General features: G+C 41.2%; 1 non-coding gene across 1 annotated transcript; it reads left to right on the top strand.

The window, feature by feature from the left end:
- The first annotated feature begins 8,663 nt into the window (after positions 1-8,663).
- Positions 8,664-8,770, top strand: LOC145117893 (small nucleolar RNA R71). The gene has a single exon (XR_013712886.1). It is a non-coding gene; the product is annotated as a small nucleolar RNA R71 (small nucleolar RNA).
- The last annotated feature ends 9,933 nt before the right edge of the window (positions 8,771-18,703 follow it).

Genomic DNA, 18,703 nt, shown 5'->3' with positions numbered 1-18,703 from the left:
ACACATAAGTTGATTCATAACATGGAATGCATTCAGACCAAGTTAGTAAATGAGATCAAACTTAGTGATTAAGTCACGAATGACTTGCTCCGAAGAGAAATAATATTCAGTTATGTTCTAGTGAACTTTGAGAGTAAGGAGAGATTTAAGATGCGTAATCAGATAGATGAGAGATGTAAAATGATAGCATCAGAAGTTGTGAAAGATGTATTGAATAAGAAAGATCGAGTTCTATATATAGAGACTCAGGAGTTACATTGGATCACATCTCTAAGAGTAGCCATGCAAGGCATACTGGACAATAGAGAGTATTACAATAAAAGTAGATAAAGTAAAGTAATCTAGTAAGCAAGAGTGACTGCGGTTGATGATGACTTCGGGTGAGGTTGCTGAGGAAGGTCTGACTGCAGATTCTTGAGGGCTGCGGTAGCTGAAGTTCAAGAGGGTCACTTTTATGATTCTACAATTTCCCCCTAAGTGACCTCTTTAACTTTTCTTTAGTTATTGATGTGTGTGAAATGCACTGTTTTTAATCCTACTTTTGAGTTATAAATTAAGCACACAAAGGCAGTGAACCTGTCTTTTAGTGGTATAGTTGGGTAAGTAGAGTGTCGAACTCAGGGAACGGTAAATTAAAACTAAAGACTAATTTTATCTAAATTAAATAGTAAATATGGGTTTTCTCTAGTTTTACAAGACTAGAAACTTACTAATACTACTTAGGCTAAGAACTAGAAAAACAAAGATTTAACTGAATTTAATAATAAAAGGGACTTCTGTTTAGTTCAACTCAATTGATCCTATGGTTGATATTATGGTAATAGTGCAATGGATTAATTCTTCTATTGGCTACCGATTCAAGTGATTAGCCTTGCGTTCGCTACGATAATCCTTAGAAAACAAACTAACTCAAACAGTGATCAGTTGTCTAATTTAATTTAATTTACTAGATTATTTATTCGGGTTAATTTAGACTTGTAATAGCTAACTAAATTGGTCCTTTAGTTAACCTCTTGCTGATGGTCATCAAACAAGCTCACACATGAATTTACCTAATTTTTCTTATTAATTCTAGTTTCACGTTCGTTAGTCCTAGATATATGATAAAGTGGTCACATAAACATATGGGGTTGATAATTAAAAGATGTTCATACTATTTAATTATCTTCCTATTAACAGAAAATTAGTTATCATTCACACACAAGGTTCTTTAACAAGCTAAAATTAACAAAATCACCAATATTTAATTAATCCTACCATTAATCAAACCATAATATCAATTTTGTATCCCCAAACAGAAGTTTAAGAGTTTTAGCTCATGATTGAGGTAATTAACAGCAATAAAACGAATTCTAATTGTCTAACCATAATTGAGAAACAATAGATTAAGTAGAATGATGAGAATGTGCCTCAAATCTTCTTCGGAATTGGATTCTAGGTTGTATCTTCGTTCTCTAGGGTTCTTCTGGCTCTTCAATCGCAGCCTGCTTCTCCCCAAAGGTTCCAGTAGTCCTTCCATCGGATTAAGACCCGCTATTTATAATTATCACAAAACAGGGGCTACTCGGCGAGTAGGTCGTGGACTCGCCGAGTACTAGTGTGAAATCCGTGTTCGGTAAGGAATCTTGACTTTTCTTTCGGGAACATTCTAATGAACTCGCCGAGTACATGCGTGGACTCGCCGAGTAGGTGTGTAGTTTTCCCTTTTTCTTCATTCTTTGGTCTCTAATTGCTTCTCCTTTTTCCTTTCTGCTTCCAAGCATGTCTTTTGGACTGAAAACACAATATAAGCATTATTAAGTACCTTTTGTCCATATTATGCATATAATTAGCCAAAAATGAATAGAAATATATGTTAAACATATGATTAATTATGCACATATCAAAATACCCCACACTTGACTTTTGCTTGCCCTCAAGCAAAACTGAATTTTAACACATTAGAATCACATAGGACAACTCAAGTCGAACCCAACCATTATGCCAAGACCGCAACGCGCACATTTGTGTCTAAAATTCCTAATAACCCCCCATACTCTAAATACTCACAATCCTCATAAACATTCGCCCACTCACCCCGAACTATGCTCATTTTATGCATCCCTCCGAATCCATCCTCAGAAAACCTCTTAACCTCAAGGTGTTTTTGGTTGAGTAACCCAAGCATACATAATCTAGATAATTACAATTTATGATACCACATTAGAGCTCTTTGGAATTCTTCATTTCTTTGGCATTTGATCTTTGATCTCTTTGAATTCACCACTTTGTTGTTTGGTTTTTGGTATCTTCAACTTTTTGAATTTCTTGGAATTTTTGATCTTCTAATTTCATATTTGACTTTGATGCTCCAAAAATTCTTACAACTTTTCTTTTGTAATTCTCTCTTTTTTTTTCATGTAACTCACTTTTTTCTTCACTCAATACCTACATGCTTAAGCAGGGGCACTCAACTTCAACCTTTATTGATTAATGATAACAATTTTCCTGGATACATTTCAAGTACACGATGCTAAACATATTGCATCCTTCGGGCTAAGCGAGGTTGTGTTTTTGTCCCATGATTTCACTAGAATAAGGGGGCCACAAATGCACTATAACGTATATAGGCTCAACTAAACATTTGGGTCTTCATACAATCATCCACACAATTCTAACATGGAATCCTAATTACTTTTTACCAAAATTTTCTAAATTAAATCCTAAGTAACATTTTTGGTATGCAATCGTGCAAATTTTTTTTAAAAAAAATAGACCTAAATTATGATATTAGGATTCTAAATTTGCTAAGGTTCAACCAACCCCCTACCCCACACTTATTTCATGCAATGCCCCCATTGCATGCTATGCATGATAAAGAAAAAATACTAAAGTATAGAGGGAATTGGAACAAACTTCCCTGGGATAGCAGTGGCGAGGCTGATCATCTTCAATTTAGCTCCATCTTTGAATGACTTTAAACATGGGAACAGCTCATCCATGTCTTGGGTGTCATGTCGCGTGTGGTAGACTTGCAAATGACTCAAATATGTAGGATACAGCTCCTAGAAACCTCCAACAATGATTCTCTATGAAAGAGTTGGATAAAACTGCAACGAACATGCCCAAAACAACTCTGGAATCCGAAAAATGATGATGGACTCGGCGAGTAAGTCGTGTACTCGGCGAGTATGTTGCTAACTTGCAGAGAAGTCGTGTAATTGTCGATGCACTCGCCGAGTACACGACTGAAGTGCTGAATTGGGGTAATTCAGTGACTCTTATTCTAATTACTTCAGTAATAAAGCACTCTACACTCCCAACTCTAACGGACTCGAACTTAATGGAAAAGACTTCGCACTCTCAATTGAACATTCCTTACTTGAACCTTGACCCATAAGACTTCTAAATGTATCCTAACCTTCCAATCCTGAAAAAAAAATGCAGACAAAAGTGAAAGCAACCAAAAGTCCTAACAAGAAATAAAATCATCCAAGTTTAACAAGTTGTCCAAATCAAACATCACGAAAATAAATTAAAAACACAAAAGAAACATTCTTCATTCTTCATCATCCATGTCGGCTCCTCTAGCTCCACTTCCTCCTCCTTCATTGCCTTTCCTCATCCTTTCTTCCCAACTCATGATGTGGGGGTAGCCGGGTCCAGGTCTCGGTGCGATGTTCATTTGTTGGAAGAGATAGCCAAATGATTGATTGTTATAGTTAACTCCTCTTCCAATATCATCCAAGTAGCGTCGGTACTCAAGTTGATTCCATCCATCGTTCTCTTCTTCCACCGGAATAACCGGTGGGTCTTCCCGTACCCGCTCGCTTCTTTGCCTCACTCGCCTTCCCGGCTCCTCGGGGATAGCCGGCTCATCCGCATGAGGAATAGAAAAAGAATCACCAAACTTTTCCACAATCCTTGCCCTCCTATATAATGCGGTGTTGAACGGAGGGGGATAAATGACCGTCAACGCCCTTGACTCTTGCAAATCTAATACCCCAAATGACCTTGCAAGCCTCGTCACAAACATCCCTCCATTAATCTTGGAGTTCATCTTCTCCTTAACAGCCCCTTCAGCAAGATACTTGGCTACGCGATAGGGGAGATTGCAGAAAACATCGGGAGTAATAATACTCCAAAGATAAAAGATGTCAAGGGTCGGGACCTTGTCCCAGTCCTTTCGCATATTAATCGTGCTGGCAATGAACCGATAAATGAGACGGTGGATCGGTGAACGTATGTGACCCTCCTGTGCGGTAGATGGGATGTACACCCGGTTAGCAATAGTATTCCACCAGGTAGAAGCAACCACTCCCTCGGGGAGATCTTTGTGGCAATTCTCTAAAAAAAACTTCAAAATCTTCATTCAACATAGTGCTTTGCTCATAGATTCCAAGCCTCCATGAAAATTCAGCCATGCTGCATTGTCACAGCTCCCCACCGATTTCTCCAAGATTCTCTTTAAAGCTCGATTTGTCACTTCGGTTTGTCCACTAGTTTGTGGATGGTAGGATGTTGAAAATTTATGGGTTACCCCATATTTACTTAGCACCTTCTCTAGTTGATCATTGGCAAAATGAGTGCCTCGGTCACTTATGAGAGCTTTCGGGACCCTAAATCTTGAAAATACCTTCTTTAAAAACCTCACCACTACCCGACCGTCATTAGTTGGCAAAGCTTGTGCCTCCGCCCACTTGGATACATAATCCACCGCCACCAATATGTATTTGTTGCCTTTGGATATGGGAAATGGTCCCATGAAATCGATCCCCCACACATCAAATACTTCGCACACTTGGATACTATGTTGTGGCATTTCATTTCGAGATGAAATGTTTCCCGCTCTTTGACATGCATCACATTCTTTGACAAATTGGGTTGCATCTTTAAAAATCGTGGGCCAGTAAAACCCAATGTCAAAGATCTTCTTAGCAGTGTAATGTGCTCCATGATGTCCACCCGTAGGCCCGCTATGACATTGCTCCAATATTTTCCAGCTTTCATTCCCGAACACGCATCTTCGTATGATTCCATCCGTGCAGCTTCGGAAAAGATATGGTTCATCCCAAAAGTAATACTTTATCTCGGAAAAGAATTTCTTCTTTTGTTGACTTGTGAGATCTTTTGGGATGTAATTGCTAGCTAAGTAATTAGCTATATTTGCAAACCATGGTTCTTCTCCCACAGTCACCATAATATACTCGTCCGGAAAATCATCTCCAACTCTATCTTCTTGCAATCGCGGGTTTTCAAGCCTTGACAAGTGGTCAGCTGCTACATTCTCCATTCCCTTTTTGTCGCGTATCTCTATGTCAAACTCTTGAAGAAGTAGAACCCATCGTATCAATCTTGGCTTGGCATCCTGTTTGGCAAACAAATACTTGATAGCAGAGTGGTCAGTAAAAAAAGTTGTTTTAGATAAAACTAAATAAGGGCGGAATTTATCAAAAGCGTACACCACAGCTAATAATTCCTTTTCCGTGGTGGTGTAGTTTTCTTGGGCTGGATTTAAAGTCTTGCTAGCATAATATATGGGTCGGAAGTGCTTATCAACCCTTTGACCAAGGACAGCTCCTAATGCAAAATCACTAGCATCACACATTATTTCAAATGGTAAATTCCAATTTGGTGCAACAATGATCGGGGCATTAGTCAATTTTTCCTTTAAAAATTCAAATGCCTCTAAACACTCTTTAGTAAAATTAAATGGTGCATCTTTTAGGAGTAATTGTGTTAGAGGTCTAGTTATTTTAGAAAAATCTTTGATAAAACGCCGGTAAAAACCCGCGTGTCCTAGAAAACTTCTAATACCCTTCACATTAGTTGGTGGAGGTAATTTGGCAATGGTGTCAATCTTTGCCCGATCCACTTCAATTCCCGATTTGGAAACCTTGTGGCCCAAAACTATACCCTCCTTAACCATAAAGTGACATTTTTCCCAATTAAGGACTAAGTCGGTCTTTTCACACCTAGCAAGCATTAGGTCAAGATTTGTGAGACAATCATGGAAAGAAGATCCAAAAACAGAATAATCGTCCATAAAGACTTCCATGAATTTTTCCACCATGTCGTGGAATATGGCTGTCATGCACCTTTGAAATGTTGCGGGTGCATTGCATAGCCCAAAGGGCATGCGTCGATAAGCAAAAGTCCCACTTGGGCAAGTGAATGTGGTCTTTTCTTGGTCCAATGGGTCTATGGGTATTTGGAAATAACCCGAAAATCCGTCTAGGAAGTAATAATAACTATGGCCCGATAATCTTTCTAACATTTGATCAATAAAGGGTAAGGGAAAATGGTCTTTAGGAGTGGCATCGTTTAGTTTTCGATAATCAATGCACACTCTCCAACCGGTTACCGTTCGTGTCGGAATAAGCTCATTCTTTTCGTTGGTTATGACCGTCATCCCTCCTTTCTTGGGAACCACTTGAACCGGACTCACCCACGGGCTGTCGGAAATGGAATATATAATCCCCGCATCTAAAAGCTTGACCACTTCTTTCTTGACCACCTCTTGCATATTTGGGTTTAGTCTTCTTTGGTGCTGCACAACCGGCTTTGCTCCTTCTTCCAGGTTAATCTTGTGTGAACAATAAGAGGGACTTATTCCCTTGATGTCGGTAATGCTCCATGCTATGGCCCGTTTTCGCTTCTTCAAAACTTGCACTAGTTCTTCCTTTTCAGAGTTGGAAAGGTCAGAGGCTATAATGACTGGCTTTTGATGGCCATCTTCAAGGAAGGCATACTCCAAATGTTCTGGTAACTTTTTGAGCTCAGTTTTTGGGTTCTGTTTGTTGAACTTGCCGAGTTTAGGTAAGGGAATCGGCGAGTTGGTAGCTGAATTTACGAATTCTGTTTTTTTTTCGCTTGGACTCGGCGAGTAGATCGGCCCTACTCGGCGAGTTGAAGTGTCAGATTGCCTCACCAATTCTTCAAACTCAGCTTCTTCCAGCAGCCTCTCGATGTCCATTAAGTCTTTTTCTGCATCAAATTCTTCATCAAAAATTGTGAACTTGCTGGAATCTTCACTTATGCATTCCTTCAATAATTCATCAAGCATGTCAATTGAGAATGCCGTGTCGTCACTATTCCGTGCATACTTCATAGCTTGATCAACCCCAAATGTGACTGAATATTCTCCTACCCGCAAAGTGAGCTTCGAGTCCCTCATGTCTACTATAGCACTTGTCGTGTTGAGGAAGGGTCTTCCAAGGATGATTGGGACTTGAGGATCCGCCTCCATGTCTAGAATTATGAAATCAACGGGAAATACAAACTTGTCCACTTTGACCACTAAGTCTTCACATATTCCTCTTGGGAAAGTGATTGTCTTGTTAGCTAAATGAATCGCCATACGAATTGGTCTTGGTTCCGGGAGATCCAGCTTCTTGAAGAATGAATAAGGCATTAAATTCACACTTGCTCCTGAATCAGCCAAGGCATGAGTGGTAGCTAAATTGCCAAATTGGCAAGGTAAAGTTAAGCTCCCCGGGTCACCCTTCTTCTTTGGTAGTTTGTTGAGCATGGCGGCTGAGCAATTCTCATTGAGGACTACCTTCTTCACTTCCTGCATCTTCCTTCTATTAGTGAGAAGTTCCTTAAGGAACTTTGCATATTTGGGCATTTGTGCGACAGCTTCGATGAAGGGTATGTTGATTTGAAGAGCCTTTATATGATCTAGAAACTTCTGGTACTCCTCTTCCTGCTTCACTTTCTTAGCTCGGGCTGGGTATGGCAATGACGGCTGGTAAAACTTTTCAGGGGTCTGATTGTTCGGATTTGGCAGTGGACTCGCCGAGTCCATATTCTGTACTCGGCGAGTAGAGCTGTCAGATTGAAGATTTTGATTTTCTGCTTCCTCCTTCTGTGATTCTTTGGGTGCTTCATTCTGAATAGGGGCCAGAGGAGTGATTATTTTCCCACTTCTTGTTGTGACTATGTTTATGTGCGCGCCTCGTGGGTTGTTTTCGGTTTTTCTAGGAAGTTCGCCCGGTGATCTTTGGTTTATTTGTTGAGGAAGTTGCCCTAGCTGCGTTTCTATGTTGTGGATAGATGCTTGCTGGTTTCTAAGCATGGTCCTTGTTTCTTGAATTGCAGCATCATGATCACTATGTCTCTTTTCTGAAGCAGCTACAAATTTGGTAAGCATTTCTTCCAAACTTGGTTTTCTTTCTTATGATGGATCCTCCTTTTGGTAAAAACCCCTTCCCTTTTGCTTGAAATTCTCCTCCTTAGCCTTCTTGTACTCGTCATAAGGGAGCCACTCTTTCTTTGGTCTACGCCAATCTTCATCATATCGGTCCCCACTTGAGTAACAAACTTGCACCTTTTTGTTGCCATTCTCATCCAAATTGCAGTCTCTAGTAAGGTGAGGCCCATTGCAATTTTCGCAACCCACCCGAATAGCATGTATCGTTTGGTCCATTTTATCCATCCTCCTATCCATGGTTTTTAGCATAGCCATAACTGCTGACAAGTCTTCTGAAGCTGCATAGGCGGCCCCCCTCGTCACATCATTTCTTGGATTGTGGTATTCTCTAGAATGCTTAGAGAATTCTTCAATTAGTTGCTTTATCACTGGAGGTGCCTTCTTCGTGAGTGGACCTTGCGAGTCAAGTAATTGCCTAGTGGTAACATTTACTCCATCATAGAAGATGGAGACTTCTTGTTGACTATTGAGGTCATGATGTGGGCAATTCCTTAGCAGGCTCTTGTACCTCTCCCACGCTTCATATAGTGATTCTCCAGCTTGTTGTTCAAAGTTAGCTATGGCTTTCTTTAGCTTGGATATCTTGGATGGCGGGCAGAATTGATCAATGAACTCTTCTTTCATTTGGGCCCATGTAGTGATAGATCCTGGGGGCAATGACTTGAGCCAATCCTTGGCAGCACCCTTCAAAGTAACCGGAAGCATGCGAAGTAGCTGAGTTTCCCGAGGCACATTTGGAACATTGAAATAATCAGCTACATCATTGACTTCGTCCAAGTGTTTGTAAGCGTCTTCGTGCTCTTTGCCTGTGAAGGGGATCTCCTTAAGTAGAGCCAGGATGTGACCCTTGAGCTCAAAAGTAGCAGTAGCGGGGATTGCGGGTTGCACAAGTCCCGGTCCGGTATCATCGTGTATCCTCTTCTTCCATTCCCCCATGGGGACTTCATCAATGTTAGCCATGAGAATAGCTAATTCGTCGTCGGAATCGGAAACGTGACCGAATGTAGGGTCTTCTTCTTCCTCGGTCTCGTACTCGGCGTCTTCTTTAGTTGGGTCTTCGATTGTTAAAGAGGCGATGGATGCTCCTGATTTGCTGCTCTTCTTCTTGCTGAAAACGGACTTTAGGTTCTTTAGTGGCGAATTCCTTGAAGAAGCGGATTCTCCAACGGATTTTCCTTTGTTCTTCCTTAGGGCGGATTCCGGGTCGTCTAGAGGAGGGATCAAAGGTGTATCAGATCCTTGGGTCATGAAACAACTGCAAATAAAACAAGAAAAACACGTAAAAAGAACAAAAATAAAATAAAAGCTAAAACTGTGAACAGTGATGGACTCGCCGAGTTTCGTCGAGTGCACTCGGCGAGTTCAAGGTAAAAACAGAAAAATTTTCTACTTAATTTATTAAAACAGGGATTGATCAAAACCTATACTAACTACTAAATTACCTCAGAATTAACTTTGTGTAAGATAAATCCCACACAAAGGATCGATAAAAATAGAAATTAGTGCTAATTTAGAACCGTTCCCCGGCAACGGCGCCAAAAACTTGATGTGTGTGAAATGCACTGGTTTTAATCCTACTTTTGAGTTATAAATTAAGCACACAAAGGCAGTGAACCTGTCTTTTAGTGGTATAGTTGGGTAAGTAGAGTGTCGAACTTAGGGAATGGTAAATTAAAACTAAAGACTAATTTTATCTAAATTAAATAGTAAATATGAGTTTTCTCTAGTTTTACAAGACTAGAAACTTACTAATACTACTTAGGCTAAGAACTAGAAAAATAAAGATTTAACTGAATTTAATAATAAAAGGGACTTCTGTTTAGTTCAACTCAATTGATCCTATGGTTGATATTATGGTAATAGTGCAATGGATTAATTCTTCTATTGGCTACCGATTCAAGTGATTAGCCTTGCGTTCGCTACGATAATCCTTAGAAAACAAACTAACTCAAACAGTGATCAGTTGTCTAATTTAATTTAATTTACTAGATTATTTATTCGGGTTAATTTAGACTTGTAATAGCTAACTAAATTGGTCCTTTAGTTAACCTCTTGCTGATGGTCATCAAACAAGCTCACACATGAATTTACCTAATTTTTCTTATTAATTCTAGTTTCACGTTCGTTAGTCCTAGATATATGATAAAGTGGTCACATAAACATATGGGGTTGATAATTAAAAGATGTTCATACTATTTAATTATCTTCCTATTAACAGAAAATTAGTTATCATTCACACACAAGGTTCTTTAACAAGCTAAAATTAACAAAATCACCAATATTTAATTAACCCTACCATTAATCAAACCATAATATCAATTTTGTATCCCAAAACAGAAGTTTAAGAGTTTTAGCTCATGATTGAGGTAATTAACAGCAATAAAACGAATTCTAATTGTCTAACCATAATTGAGAAACAATAGATTAAGTAGAATAATGAGAATGTGCCTCAAATCTTCTTCGGAATTGGATTCTAGGTTGTATCTTCGTTCTCTAGGGTTCTTCTGGCTCTTCAATTGCAGCTTGCTTCTCCCCAAAGGTTCCAGTAGTCCTTCCATCGGATTAAGACCCGCTATTTATAATTATCACAAAACAGGGGCTACTCGGCGAGTAGGTCGTGGACTCGCCGAGTACTAGTGTGAAATCCGTGTTCGGTAAGGAATCTTGACTTTTCTTTCGGGAACATTCTAATGAACTCGCCGAGTACATGCGTGGACTCGCCGAGTAGGTGTGTAGTTTTCCCTTTTTCTTCATTCTTTGGTCTCTAATTGCTTCTCCTTTTTCCTTTCTGCTTCCAAGCATGTCTTTTGGACGGAAAACACAATATAAGCATTATTAAGTACCTTTTGTCCATATTATGCATATAATTAGCCAAAAATGAATAGAAATATATGTTAAACATATGATTAATTATGCACATATCAGTTATCAAGTTTTAGAAACTTGACCAGTATCCACCAAAATTTCCTGACATTTTCCAACCAAGTGATCCTTCTTAAAATTTCAAACTTGACTTCCGCAGTTGTGTGTTTTGACTTTTCAACTGCGGTTCGACAAACTTCAATCTGCTTTCTTATGAGACGATTCATGGCAGTCATCGGAATGAAATATTTGGTATCATTGAGTTTCCGTTTGAAGATGACTCCAAGATCTGGAAAGTTTGTTGCACCTAGGGATCTTTCTTGAAATCCTTCAGTAATCATTGGTGCGGGGTCAAGTGGTGGAAGATCAAACTTCTTGGCTAGAACAGGGTGAATGTCTGTATCAATTTTTGCGAAGTCACAGACAGTTTCCCTTAAGAAAATGCTTGCCCTTTCAAGTGTTATCTTCATCTTCGGATGCTTTTTGGATTTGTTATGGAACACCTTTGCTATCAGAAAGACTTCTTCAGGGTTTATACATGGGAAGTCAGCTTGGGTGCGGACATAGTCGTGATTCCTTCTTGTAAGAGTGTATTGGATGAAGTCAGCTTTCATGAATTTTCGGGGCTTGTAGTTCTTGACTGCGGATGGTCTATCATTAGACCAGATTTTCTCTATGGAAGAAGCATGTTTAGCATAGAATCGATTAAGTCTTTCGAATTCCATGGGCAGTCTCTTGTGGTCAGGCAGGTTGCGGTCAAATGGCTCAAATACAGTGAAGTATTTAGCATTTGGGGAGATTAGAACATCCCAGTAACCATCAGAAGGGGGTTCAGCATAGGTAAGGTAGGGTTTGTAGTCATCATCCAGCAGTCTTCGGTGGGGATTGATCCAGGAATTGACTAATGATTCATCCATAGTAATGTCGAATCCGTTTTCTCTCCAGATGAGGTCCGCAAATTTGGTTGCTTTCCAGTCTTTCTTCTTCTGTTGCATTGCGGGGGAGTCATTTGTATGTTCGGATGCCATGTTTGAAGCTAAATTTTTGAAGTGGGGAGGGGTCTTTGGTCGCTCAGGAGAGGGAGGTTGTTGAGTGATTTCCTTTTTTGGCGGAGACTTACGTTGTGGTGACGTCTGATGCGGTGGTGTCTGATGAGGTGATGGTTGCGGTGAGGGAACGTTTTCAGTTATGATGGGGGACTTTGATGATGGGAAATGTTGTTGGAATGATGGTCTTCATCACTTCCCCCTCTTGAGGAATGCAACACCGGGGCATCCTCAAGCCATTGTTTGAGACCATCGACTTTGGCACACACCTCCTGGAATTGAGCTTTAAGAGCATCAGCCAGTTGCTGATTGTCTGGGATGGCGGTGTTGAAGAGTAGTCGATGAATCTCCTTTGTAAGTTGAAGAATTTCCGGGCCATGAAAATTTGACGATAAAGATCGTTGAAGTCTGTTGATTGTGGATTGAAGGACTGAGATGGTGGACTCATAGGCAGTGTGAGTCTCAGCTATCAGCTTTTGGGAGTGAGTTGATTTGTCCGCAATGGCTGTTTGTAAGTCTGCCTTGATTGTGGATACCTCAGAGATGAGGCACTCCGCAACAGCCATGAATTGCTTGTGATCAGCCTGGCGACTTGTATCCAGGGATCGGATTCCCATCTCAACTTTCAGGGAAATGCACTCAGCAGCCAATCGTTCACGGGTTTCCAGTCTTTCAATTTCAATTAAGGACTGTGGTCCTGGAATGTCTTCAAGTTGCGGTTGTGTGGGCTTTACCGCAGCTAGAATTTGGTCGACTTTGGCTTGCAGACTTAGAAATTCTTTTCTGGTTACTGCATTCTTCTTCTTCTTCTTCTTAGTTTTTGGCTTGGAGGTTGAGTGTTGAGAGCCACTAGATTCTTCTTCTTCATCAAAAATCATTAGATGATCATCAGAAAGAGTAGGTTGATTTACCTCATTGAGATCAAAATCATCGAATCCGAAGGTAGGAGCTGAGCTAACTTCGATTGCGGTCCCCTCTTCTTGAGAATCTCGAACAGCTGGAGTTGGAGCTGGAGGGACCTTGGATGTACCTTCACCACCAAGAGTGGACTGAGCCTTGTGGATCGTCTCAGCCATTGCGGTCATCCACTCTTGTACTTTTAGAATGGTGGCTACGGTATTGGCATTGTTGATTGCGTCCGCCCAATACTTGGCTACGGATTGAATCTCATGTTGTTTTTGTTGAAGTTGCTTGATTTGCTGATCCTTCCTTGCTTGAAATGCCCTACGGAAAGCGACATATTTTTTGACATCGGATTCAGAAACTGGAGTGTAATGTAACCATGAATCATTCGATTCATCACCGTCAAATCCTTGGAATCGCACCGAGGTGTGCCTCGGGTCCACGGATCCTTACACATTGGTGCTCACCGTGCCTAAACCACCTGTAAAAGATGTAAGCAGAGTAGGATTTCCTGAGCTTCCTTGGTCTCCTTGACCAGTGGTTAAGTCTGGCCTCGGCTCAGTTCTGGAAAAGGCGGAAGAATTGCCCTGCGGTTGGGAAGGTGTTTGCAGTGTTTGGGTTACAGAAAAAAGGATGGAGTTCAACTCCTCAGGGGAAAAGAAGTGTAGACGGGAAACCGTGGAGACCTGAGGGTGAGAACCAGTTCCATCCCCTTGGGAGTGAGCTGGGGTGAGCCTCCACGTTGAGTTGAAACAGACACACTTTCTGTGTCTGAGTGGAATTCGATTGTGGTATTGAATGGGTCTGCGGCCACCCCAAGGACTACCGGAGCCTTTTGAGAGGCTGCGGTATAAGTCCGGTCACGCATTTGGCCAGTGGCATCGGTTTTTCTTTTCTTTAGGATAGAGATGGGTTGTGCATCCTCATCAGAATCACTCATAGAGGGAGAGTGAGATCGATTTTCAGTTGATTCGTCATTTGAGGGCACAGTTTGTATGATTTTTCGTTTCTTTGAGGGTTCAGCTTGTTTGGGAGCATCTTTCTTCTTTGGGGTTCTTTGTTTCTTGGAGACGTTGTGGGGGCCTTGATGGGCTTAGAGTGGTGGAGGATGGGACTGCGGTACTACCAGGAATGGTGAGTGCGGATGTGGCTTGTAGAGGCAGGGTAGAAAGGTATGGGCTAATACTTTCCGTAGCCTCTATATGGTATGTGACATCAACAGTTTCAAGACCAAGGGAAGATATAATGTGGACTGATAGTCATCTGATGGGTCCAAAAACAGATTGATCAGTAGAGGGATTGTACCTTTTAAGATCTTTAGTGATGAAGAGGTTGGTATCATTGCCCATGCTAAGTCCTGCATCCGCATGAAGATCTGAGATGCATAGAGACCAGAACCTAGCAAATATGAGTTCGGTAGGGTTTTCTCTTGGACTCTCTTTGGGAATGTACTGTAAGAAGTCATCCCACAAGATATGACCGTAGTTAACGTCGTGGCCAGTGAAAATGCTCCACACCAACTCCAATAGCTTGAGACTCATATTATCAGTGCCTCCGGTTCGGCCTGACAGGCTGCGGATCACAAAGTGGCAAATGAATTGCCACACCGCAGGCAGCTGATTTTTCTTGAACTCGCCTGTGCCTTTGATCTTCTTCTGGTAACCCATTTGGTAGAGTGCAGAAAGAATGTCCGCCATGCTCGGAGTAAAAACCTTGGTTGAAGGATGAACTAGCAGATTGATGGTAGTGAGGAATTTTTCCTTGGTTAAAATGACCAAAGAATCATTCATCAGATGCAGATGCACTTCTTGAAGATTTTCTAGGGGTCGATATGCAGAGAAGGCACATTTGAACAGAGTTGAAAGAGGAACCACATATGTGAATGAATCGAAGGGGCCAAACAGGGGGTGATTGGTCAGGAACTTGAGCATTAGCTTGATCGGAGCATTGTAGGAGGAATGCTCTTCGAACACAGCCCTGAAATTGCTTGAAGCAATCGTTGGCATTTGGTTCCTTATTGCAGAGTCCGAACCAGTAGGGTTTGCTGAGGCAGATGCCTTGGAGTGTTTCTTCGAAATGCCAGATTTCACCATTGTTGAGAGGTTGAAGAAGGTTGCAGAAACAGAGTGCAAGAAAAATGGAGAATAAGTTCGATGTTCAAAAGGCGTAAACCTTTCTTGGGGAAGAAGAAGGGGTTTTATAGTGGTGGAATGGGAACGGTAATTGATTTTTACCCTAGGTGAAATTAGATAAGGTAAAAAAAAGTTTGGGTGTTTTCTTCGATTGGGAGATGAAATCTCAGCCACAGATTAATAAAAGGTTTGAATTATTTTTCGAGATTTTCCAAAAAGGGTTTGCATTTAATGAAGTGTCAGGCTAAAACATCACGTCGGAAGAACGTGTGGTGAGGGTGGGTTTAATCCGTTGTGTAAAGGGGAAGGTGTAACGGATTGGACGTGTTGGGGTAATAGGAAGGGACAGGTTAAAAAAGGATTTGTTTATGGAAAAACGTTCTTTTTGTCATCATACCTAAAATAGGTCTGACACAAGGTTTATTCAAAAAGGGAAGAGGGACAGTTACACAAGGAATGTTTTTTTTTAATGTTTTTCTTATTTAATGAAGGATCATTAAATAGCACACCATGATTCAAGAATTAATGAAACAGTTGAGAAAACTATCAATGTGGTTACGGATTGAGACTTCATTGTGGATGGATCATTTGTCATTGCGGATGGACGGTTGGATGACTGCAGTAGAAAAACTGAGGAGAACACTTGAACAAAAATTAGTAACAACAAACAATAAGGACCATTGAAGGATAAATATGATATATGGTTGCGGTACATATACTGCGGTACACATGATATACCAAAACCATCTATCATAAGTAACTTCAGTTAGGGCCGCAACAGAGACCAAGGATGGTCTGCGGTACCTATCAATTCAAAAAGAATTGTGGGTCCAGATTCATCATTCCTAACATTTGCAAGAAACTGTTGAGTTTTGTAGAGTCAAGTGCCTTTGTGAATACATCAGCAATCTCTTCATGAGTATGGACAAATATTAGTTCAATGTTATTTTTCAGGATGTGGTCTTTGATGAAGTGATACCGTAGTTCAATATGCTTTGTCTTGGAGTGCTGAATTGGATTGTGAGAAATCGCTATAGCACTTTCAGAGTCACAATAAATTGGTATCCGCAGCATTCTGTATTCGTAGTCCATAAGTTGTGTTTTCATCCATAAGACTTGTGAACAACAGCTGGCTGCGGCCACATATTCAGCTTCTGCGGTAGACAGTGATACACAACTTTGTTTTCTTGATGATCAGCTGACGAGTCTTCCTCCCAGAAATTGACATCTACCGGAGGTGCTTTTTCGATCTAGTCTGCATCCGGCGTGATCCGCATCTGTGAATGCTTGTAGGCTGAAGTCATTCCCTGCGGGGTACCATAAGCCAAGAGTCTTGCTAACCATTAAGTATCTTAAAATATGCTTGGCTGCGGTCATGTGTGACATTTTTGGGTCAGCCTGGTATCTTGCGCATACACCTGTTGCAAAGACGATGTCTGGTCGGCTTGCGGTGAGGTACATCAAAGAGCCAATGATACCTCTATAAGTCTTGTGATCCACTGATTCGCCTGAGGGATCAGCATATATCTTATATCCGAAGGCCATGGGGACCTTAGCCGAAGAACAGTTGTCCATTGAATATTTCTTTAACAGTTCGGTGGTGTATTTCTCCTGATGAATGAATATCCCTTGAGGAACTTGTTTCACTTGAAGTCCTAGAAAGAAGTTAATCTCTCTATTCATGCTCATTTGGAACTTGTTGGTCATGAGCTTAGCGAATTCATTCACCATTTTTTGATCAGTTGATCCGAAGATGATATAATCCACATATATTTGTACAAGCATAAGGTGATCACCATTTGCTTTTCTAAATAAAGTGGGATCAATCACTCCTCTTTTGTATCCGGACGAGACAAGAAATTCAGAGAGAGTCTCGTACCACGCTCTTGGGGCTTGCTTTAGACCGTAGACTGCTTTTTCAAGCTTGTAGCAGTGGTCTGGGAATTAAATACTTTCAAAGCCCGGAGGTTGCTGAAGATAGACCTCCTCTTTTAATTCACCGTTGAGAAAAGCACTTTTCACATCCATTTGATGAACCTTGATGTTCTTGTGAGCTGGGTATGCTATGAAGATTTGGATAGCTTCCATTCGTGCTAACGGAGCATACGTTTCATCATAGTCAATACCTTCAAGTTGACTATATCCCTTGGCAACTAGCCTTGCCTTGTTTCTGACGACCGCACCGGATTCATCCAACTTATTCTTGTACACCCATCTAGTACCAACAATGGTGTGACCTTGCGGCTTCGGGACGAGCTGCCACACTTTGTTTCTTTTGAATTCTTCTAGCTCTTCTTGCATTGCGTATATCCAGTCTGGTTCTAGTAATGCTTTTTTGATCGTTCGGGGCTCGACCGAGGACATAAATGCTGCGTAGTGACAATGATCAGATAAATCCTTGGAAGATCGAGTCTGGATACCTGCGGATGGGTTGCCGATGATTTGACATGGTGGGTGGTCCTTCGTCCATATGTGTAGACGGGGTTGCAGATAATCAGCAGCTGCGGTAGAGGGAACATCTTCAATATCTGAAGATTCTGCGGTTGGAGATGGCAGTTCCCCCTGGACTTGAGAACATCCTACTGAATTATCTTGAACTGGGAAGGTGGGATTAGAGTTTTCTTGGGAAGATGGTACAGGTTCCCCCTGGATTGCGGATGAGATTTCCCGTTGAATATGAGAGGGTTCCCCCTGGATTGCGGATGAGAGTGTGATAATCCTCGATTCTGTTCTTGTGTCAATGTTCTCTATGTTTTCATCATCCGAGTCCGAAGAGACGTTTGATGGTAATGATTCTCTGCGGATGGGAACTTCAGCTACATCAAGTACTGGAACCTCGATGGTTGTTACTTGATCCGGAGTGGAGCTTTCCCCATCAACCGACAAGGTGGAAGTATTGAGAGATGCTACTTCGGATAGAGATGGACCAGATACATCAGCATGCTGCTGTTGAGCTTCCTGAGACACAAGAACTTCGGATAACTTGGCTGTTTCTACAGGGTCGAAGAGATCGTCATAGTTTACTTCAACTAGGTTTAGTGGACCCGAAGAGGCAGGAATATCACTTTCTAGGATTGTTGTTGTTTCAGTGGATGGAGCGGTGTTGCGGATGTGATAGTCATCAAATTTCACATCGAAGCTTTCAATGATTAGCCTTGTACGTCTAATGAGAACCCTGTAAGCAACTTTGTTAGTGGAATAGCCAAGGAAGATGCCTTCACCAGACTTCGGTGCAAACTTGTTAAGATGATCTCTGTTGTTGATCACAAAACATCTACACCCAAAGATATGAAAGAAGCGGACATTTGGCTTGCGGTTGTTAAGGCCCTCATACGGTGTTTTGCTGAGACGTTTGCACACAATGCTTCGATTCTGCACAAAACGTGCGGTGGCCACTACTTCGGCCCAGAAGTAGAGAGGAAGGTGTACGAAGTTGAGCATGGATCTGGCTGCTTCTACCAGAGTTTGGTTCCTTCGCTCAACTACTCCATTCTGTTGCAGAGTGTAAGGAGCTGAGAAATTATGAGTGATACCTTTTGTAACCAAGAAACTGTTTAAGAGATGGT

Source organism: Lactuca virosa, chromosome 5 (assembly GCF_052849685.1).
Source record: "Lactuca virosa cultivar CGN04683 chromosome 5, Lactuca_virosa_CGN04683_v6, whole genome shotgun sequence".
NCBI lineage: Eukaryota > Viridiplantae > Streptophyta > Magnoliopsida > Asterales > Asteraceae > Lactuca > Lactuca virosa.
Note: the sequence above shows the minus strand (reverse complement) of the source record. Positions and strands in the feature narration are given on the sequence as shown.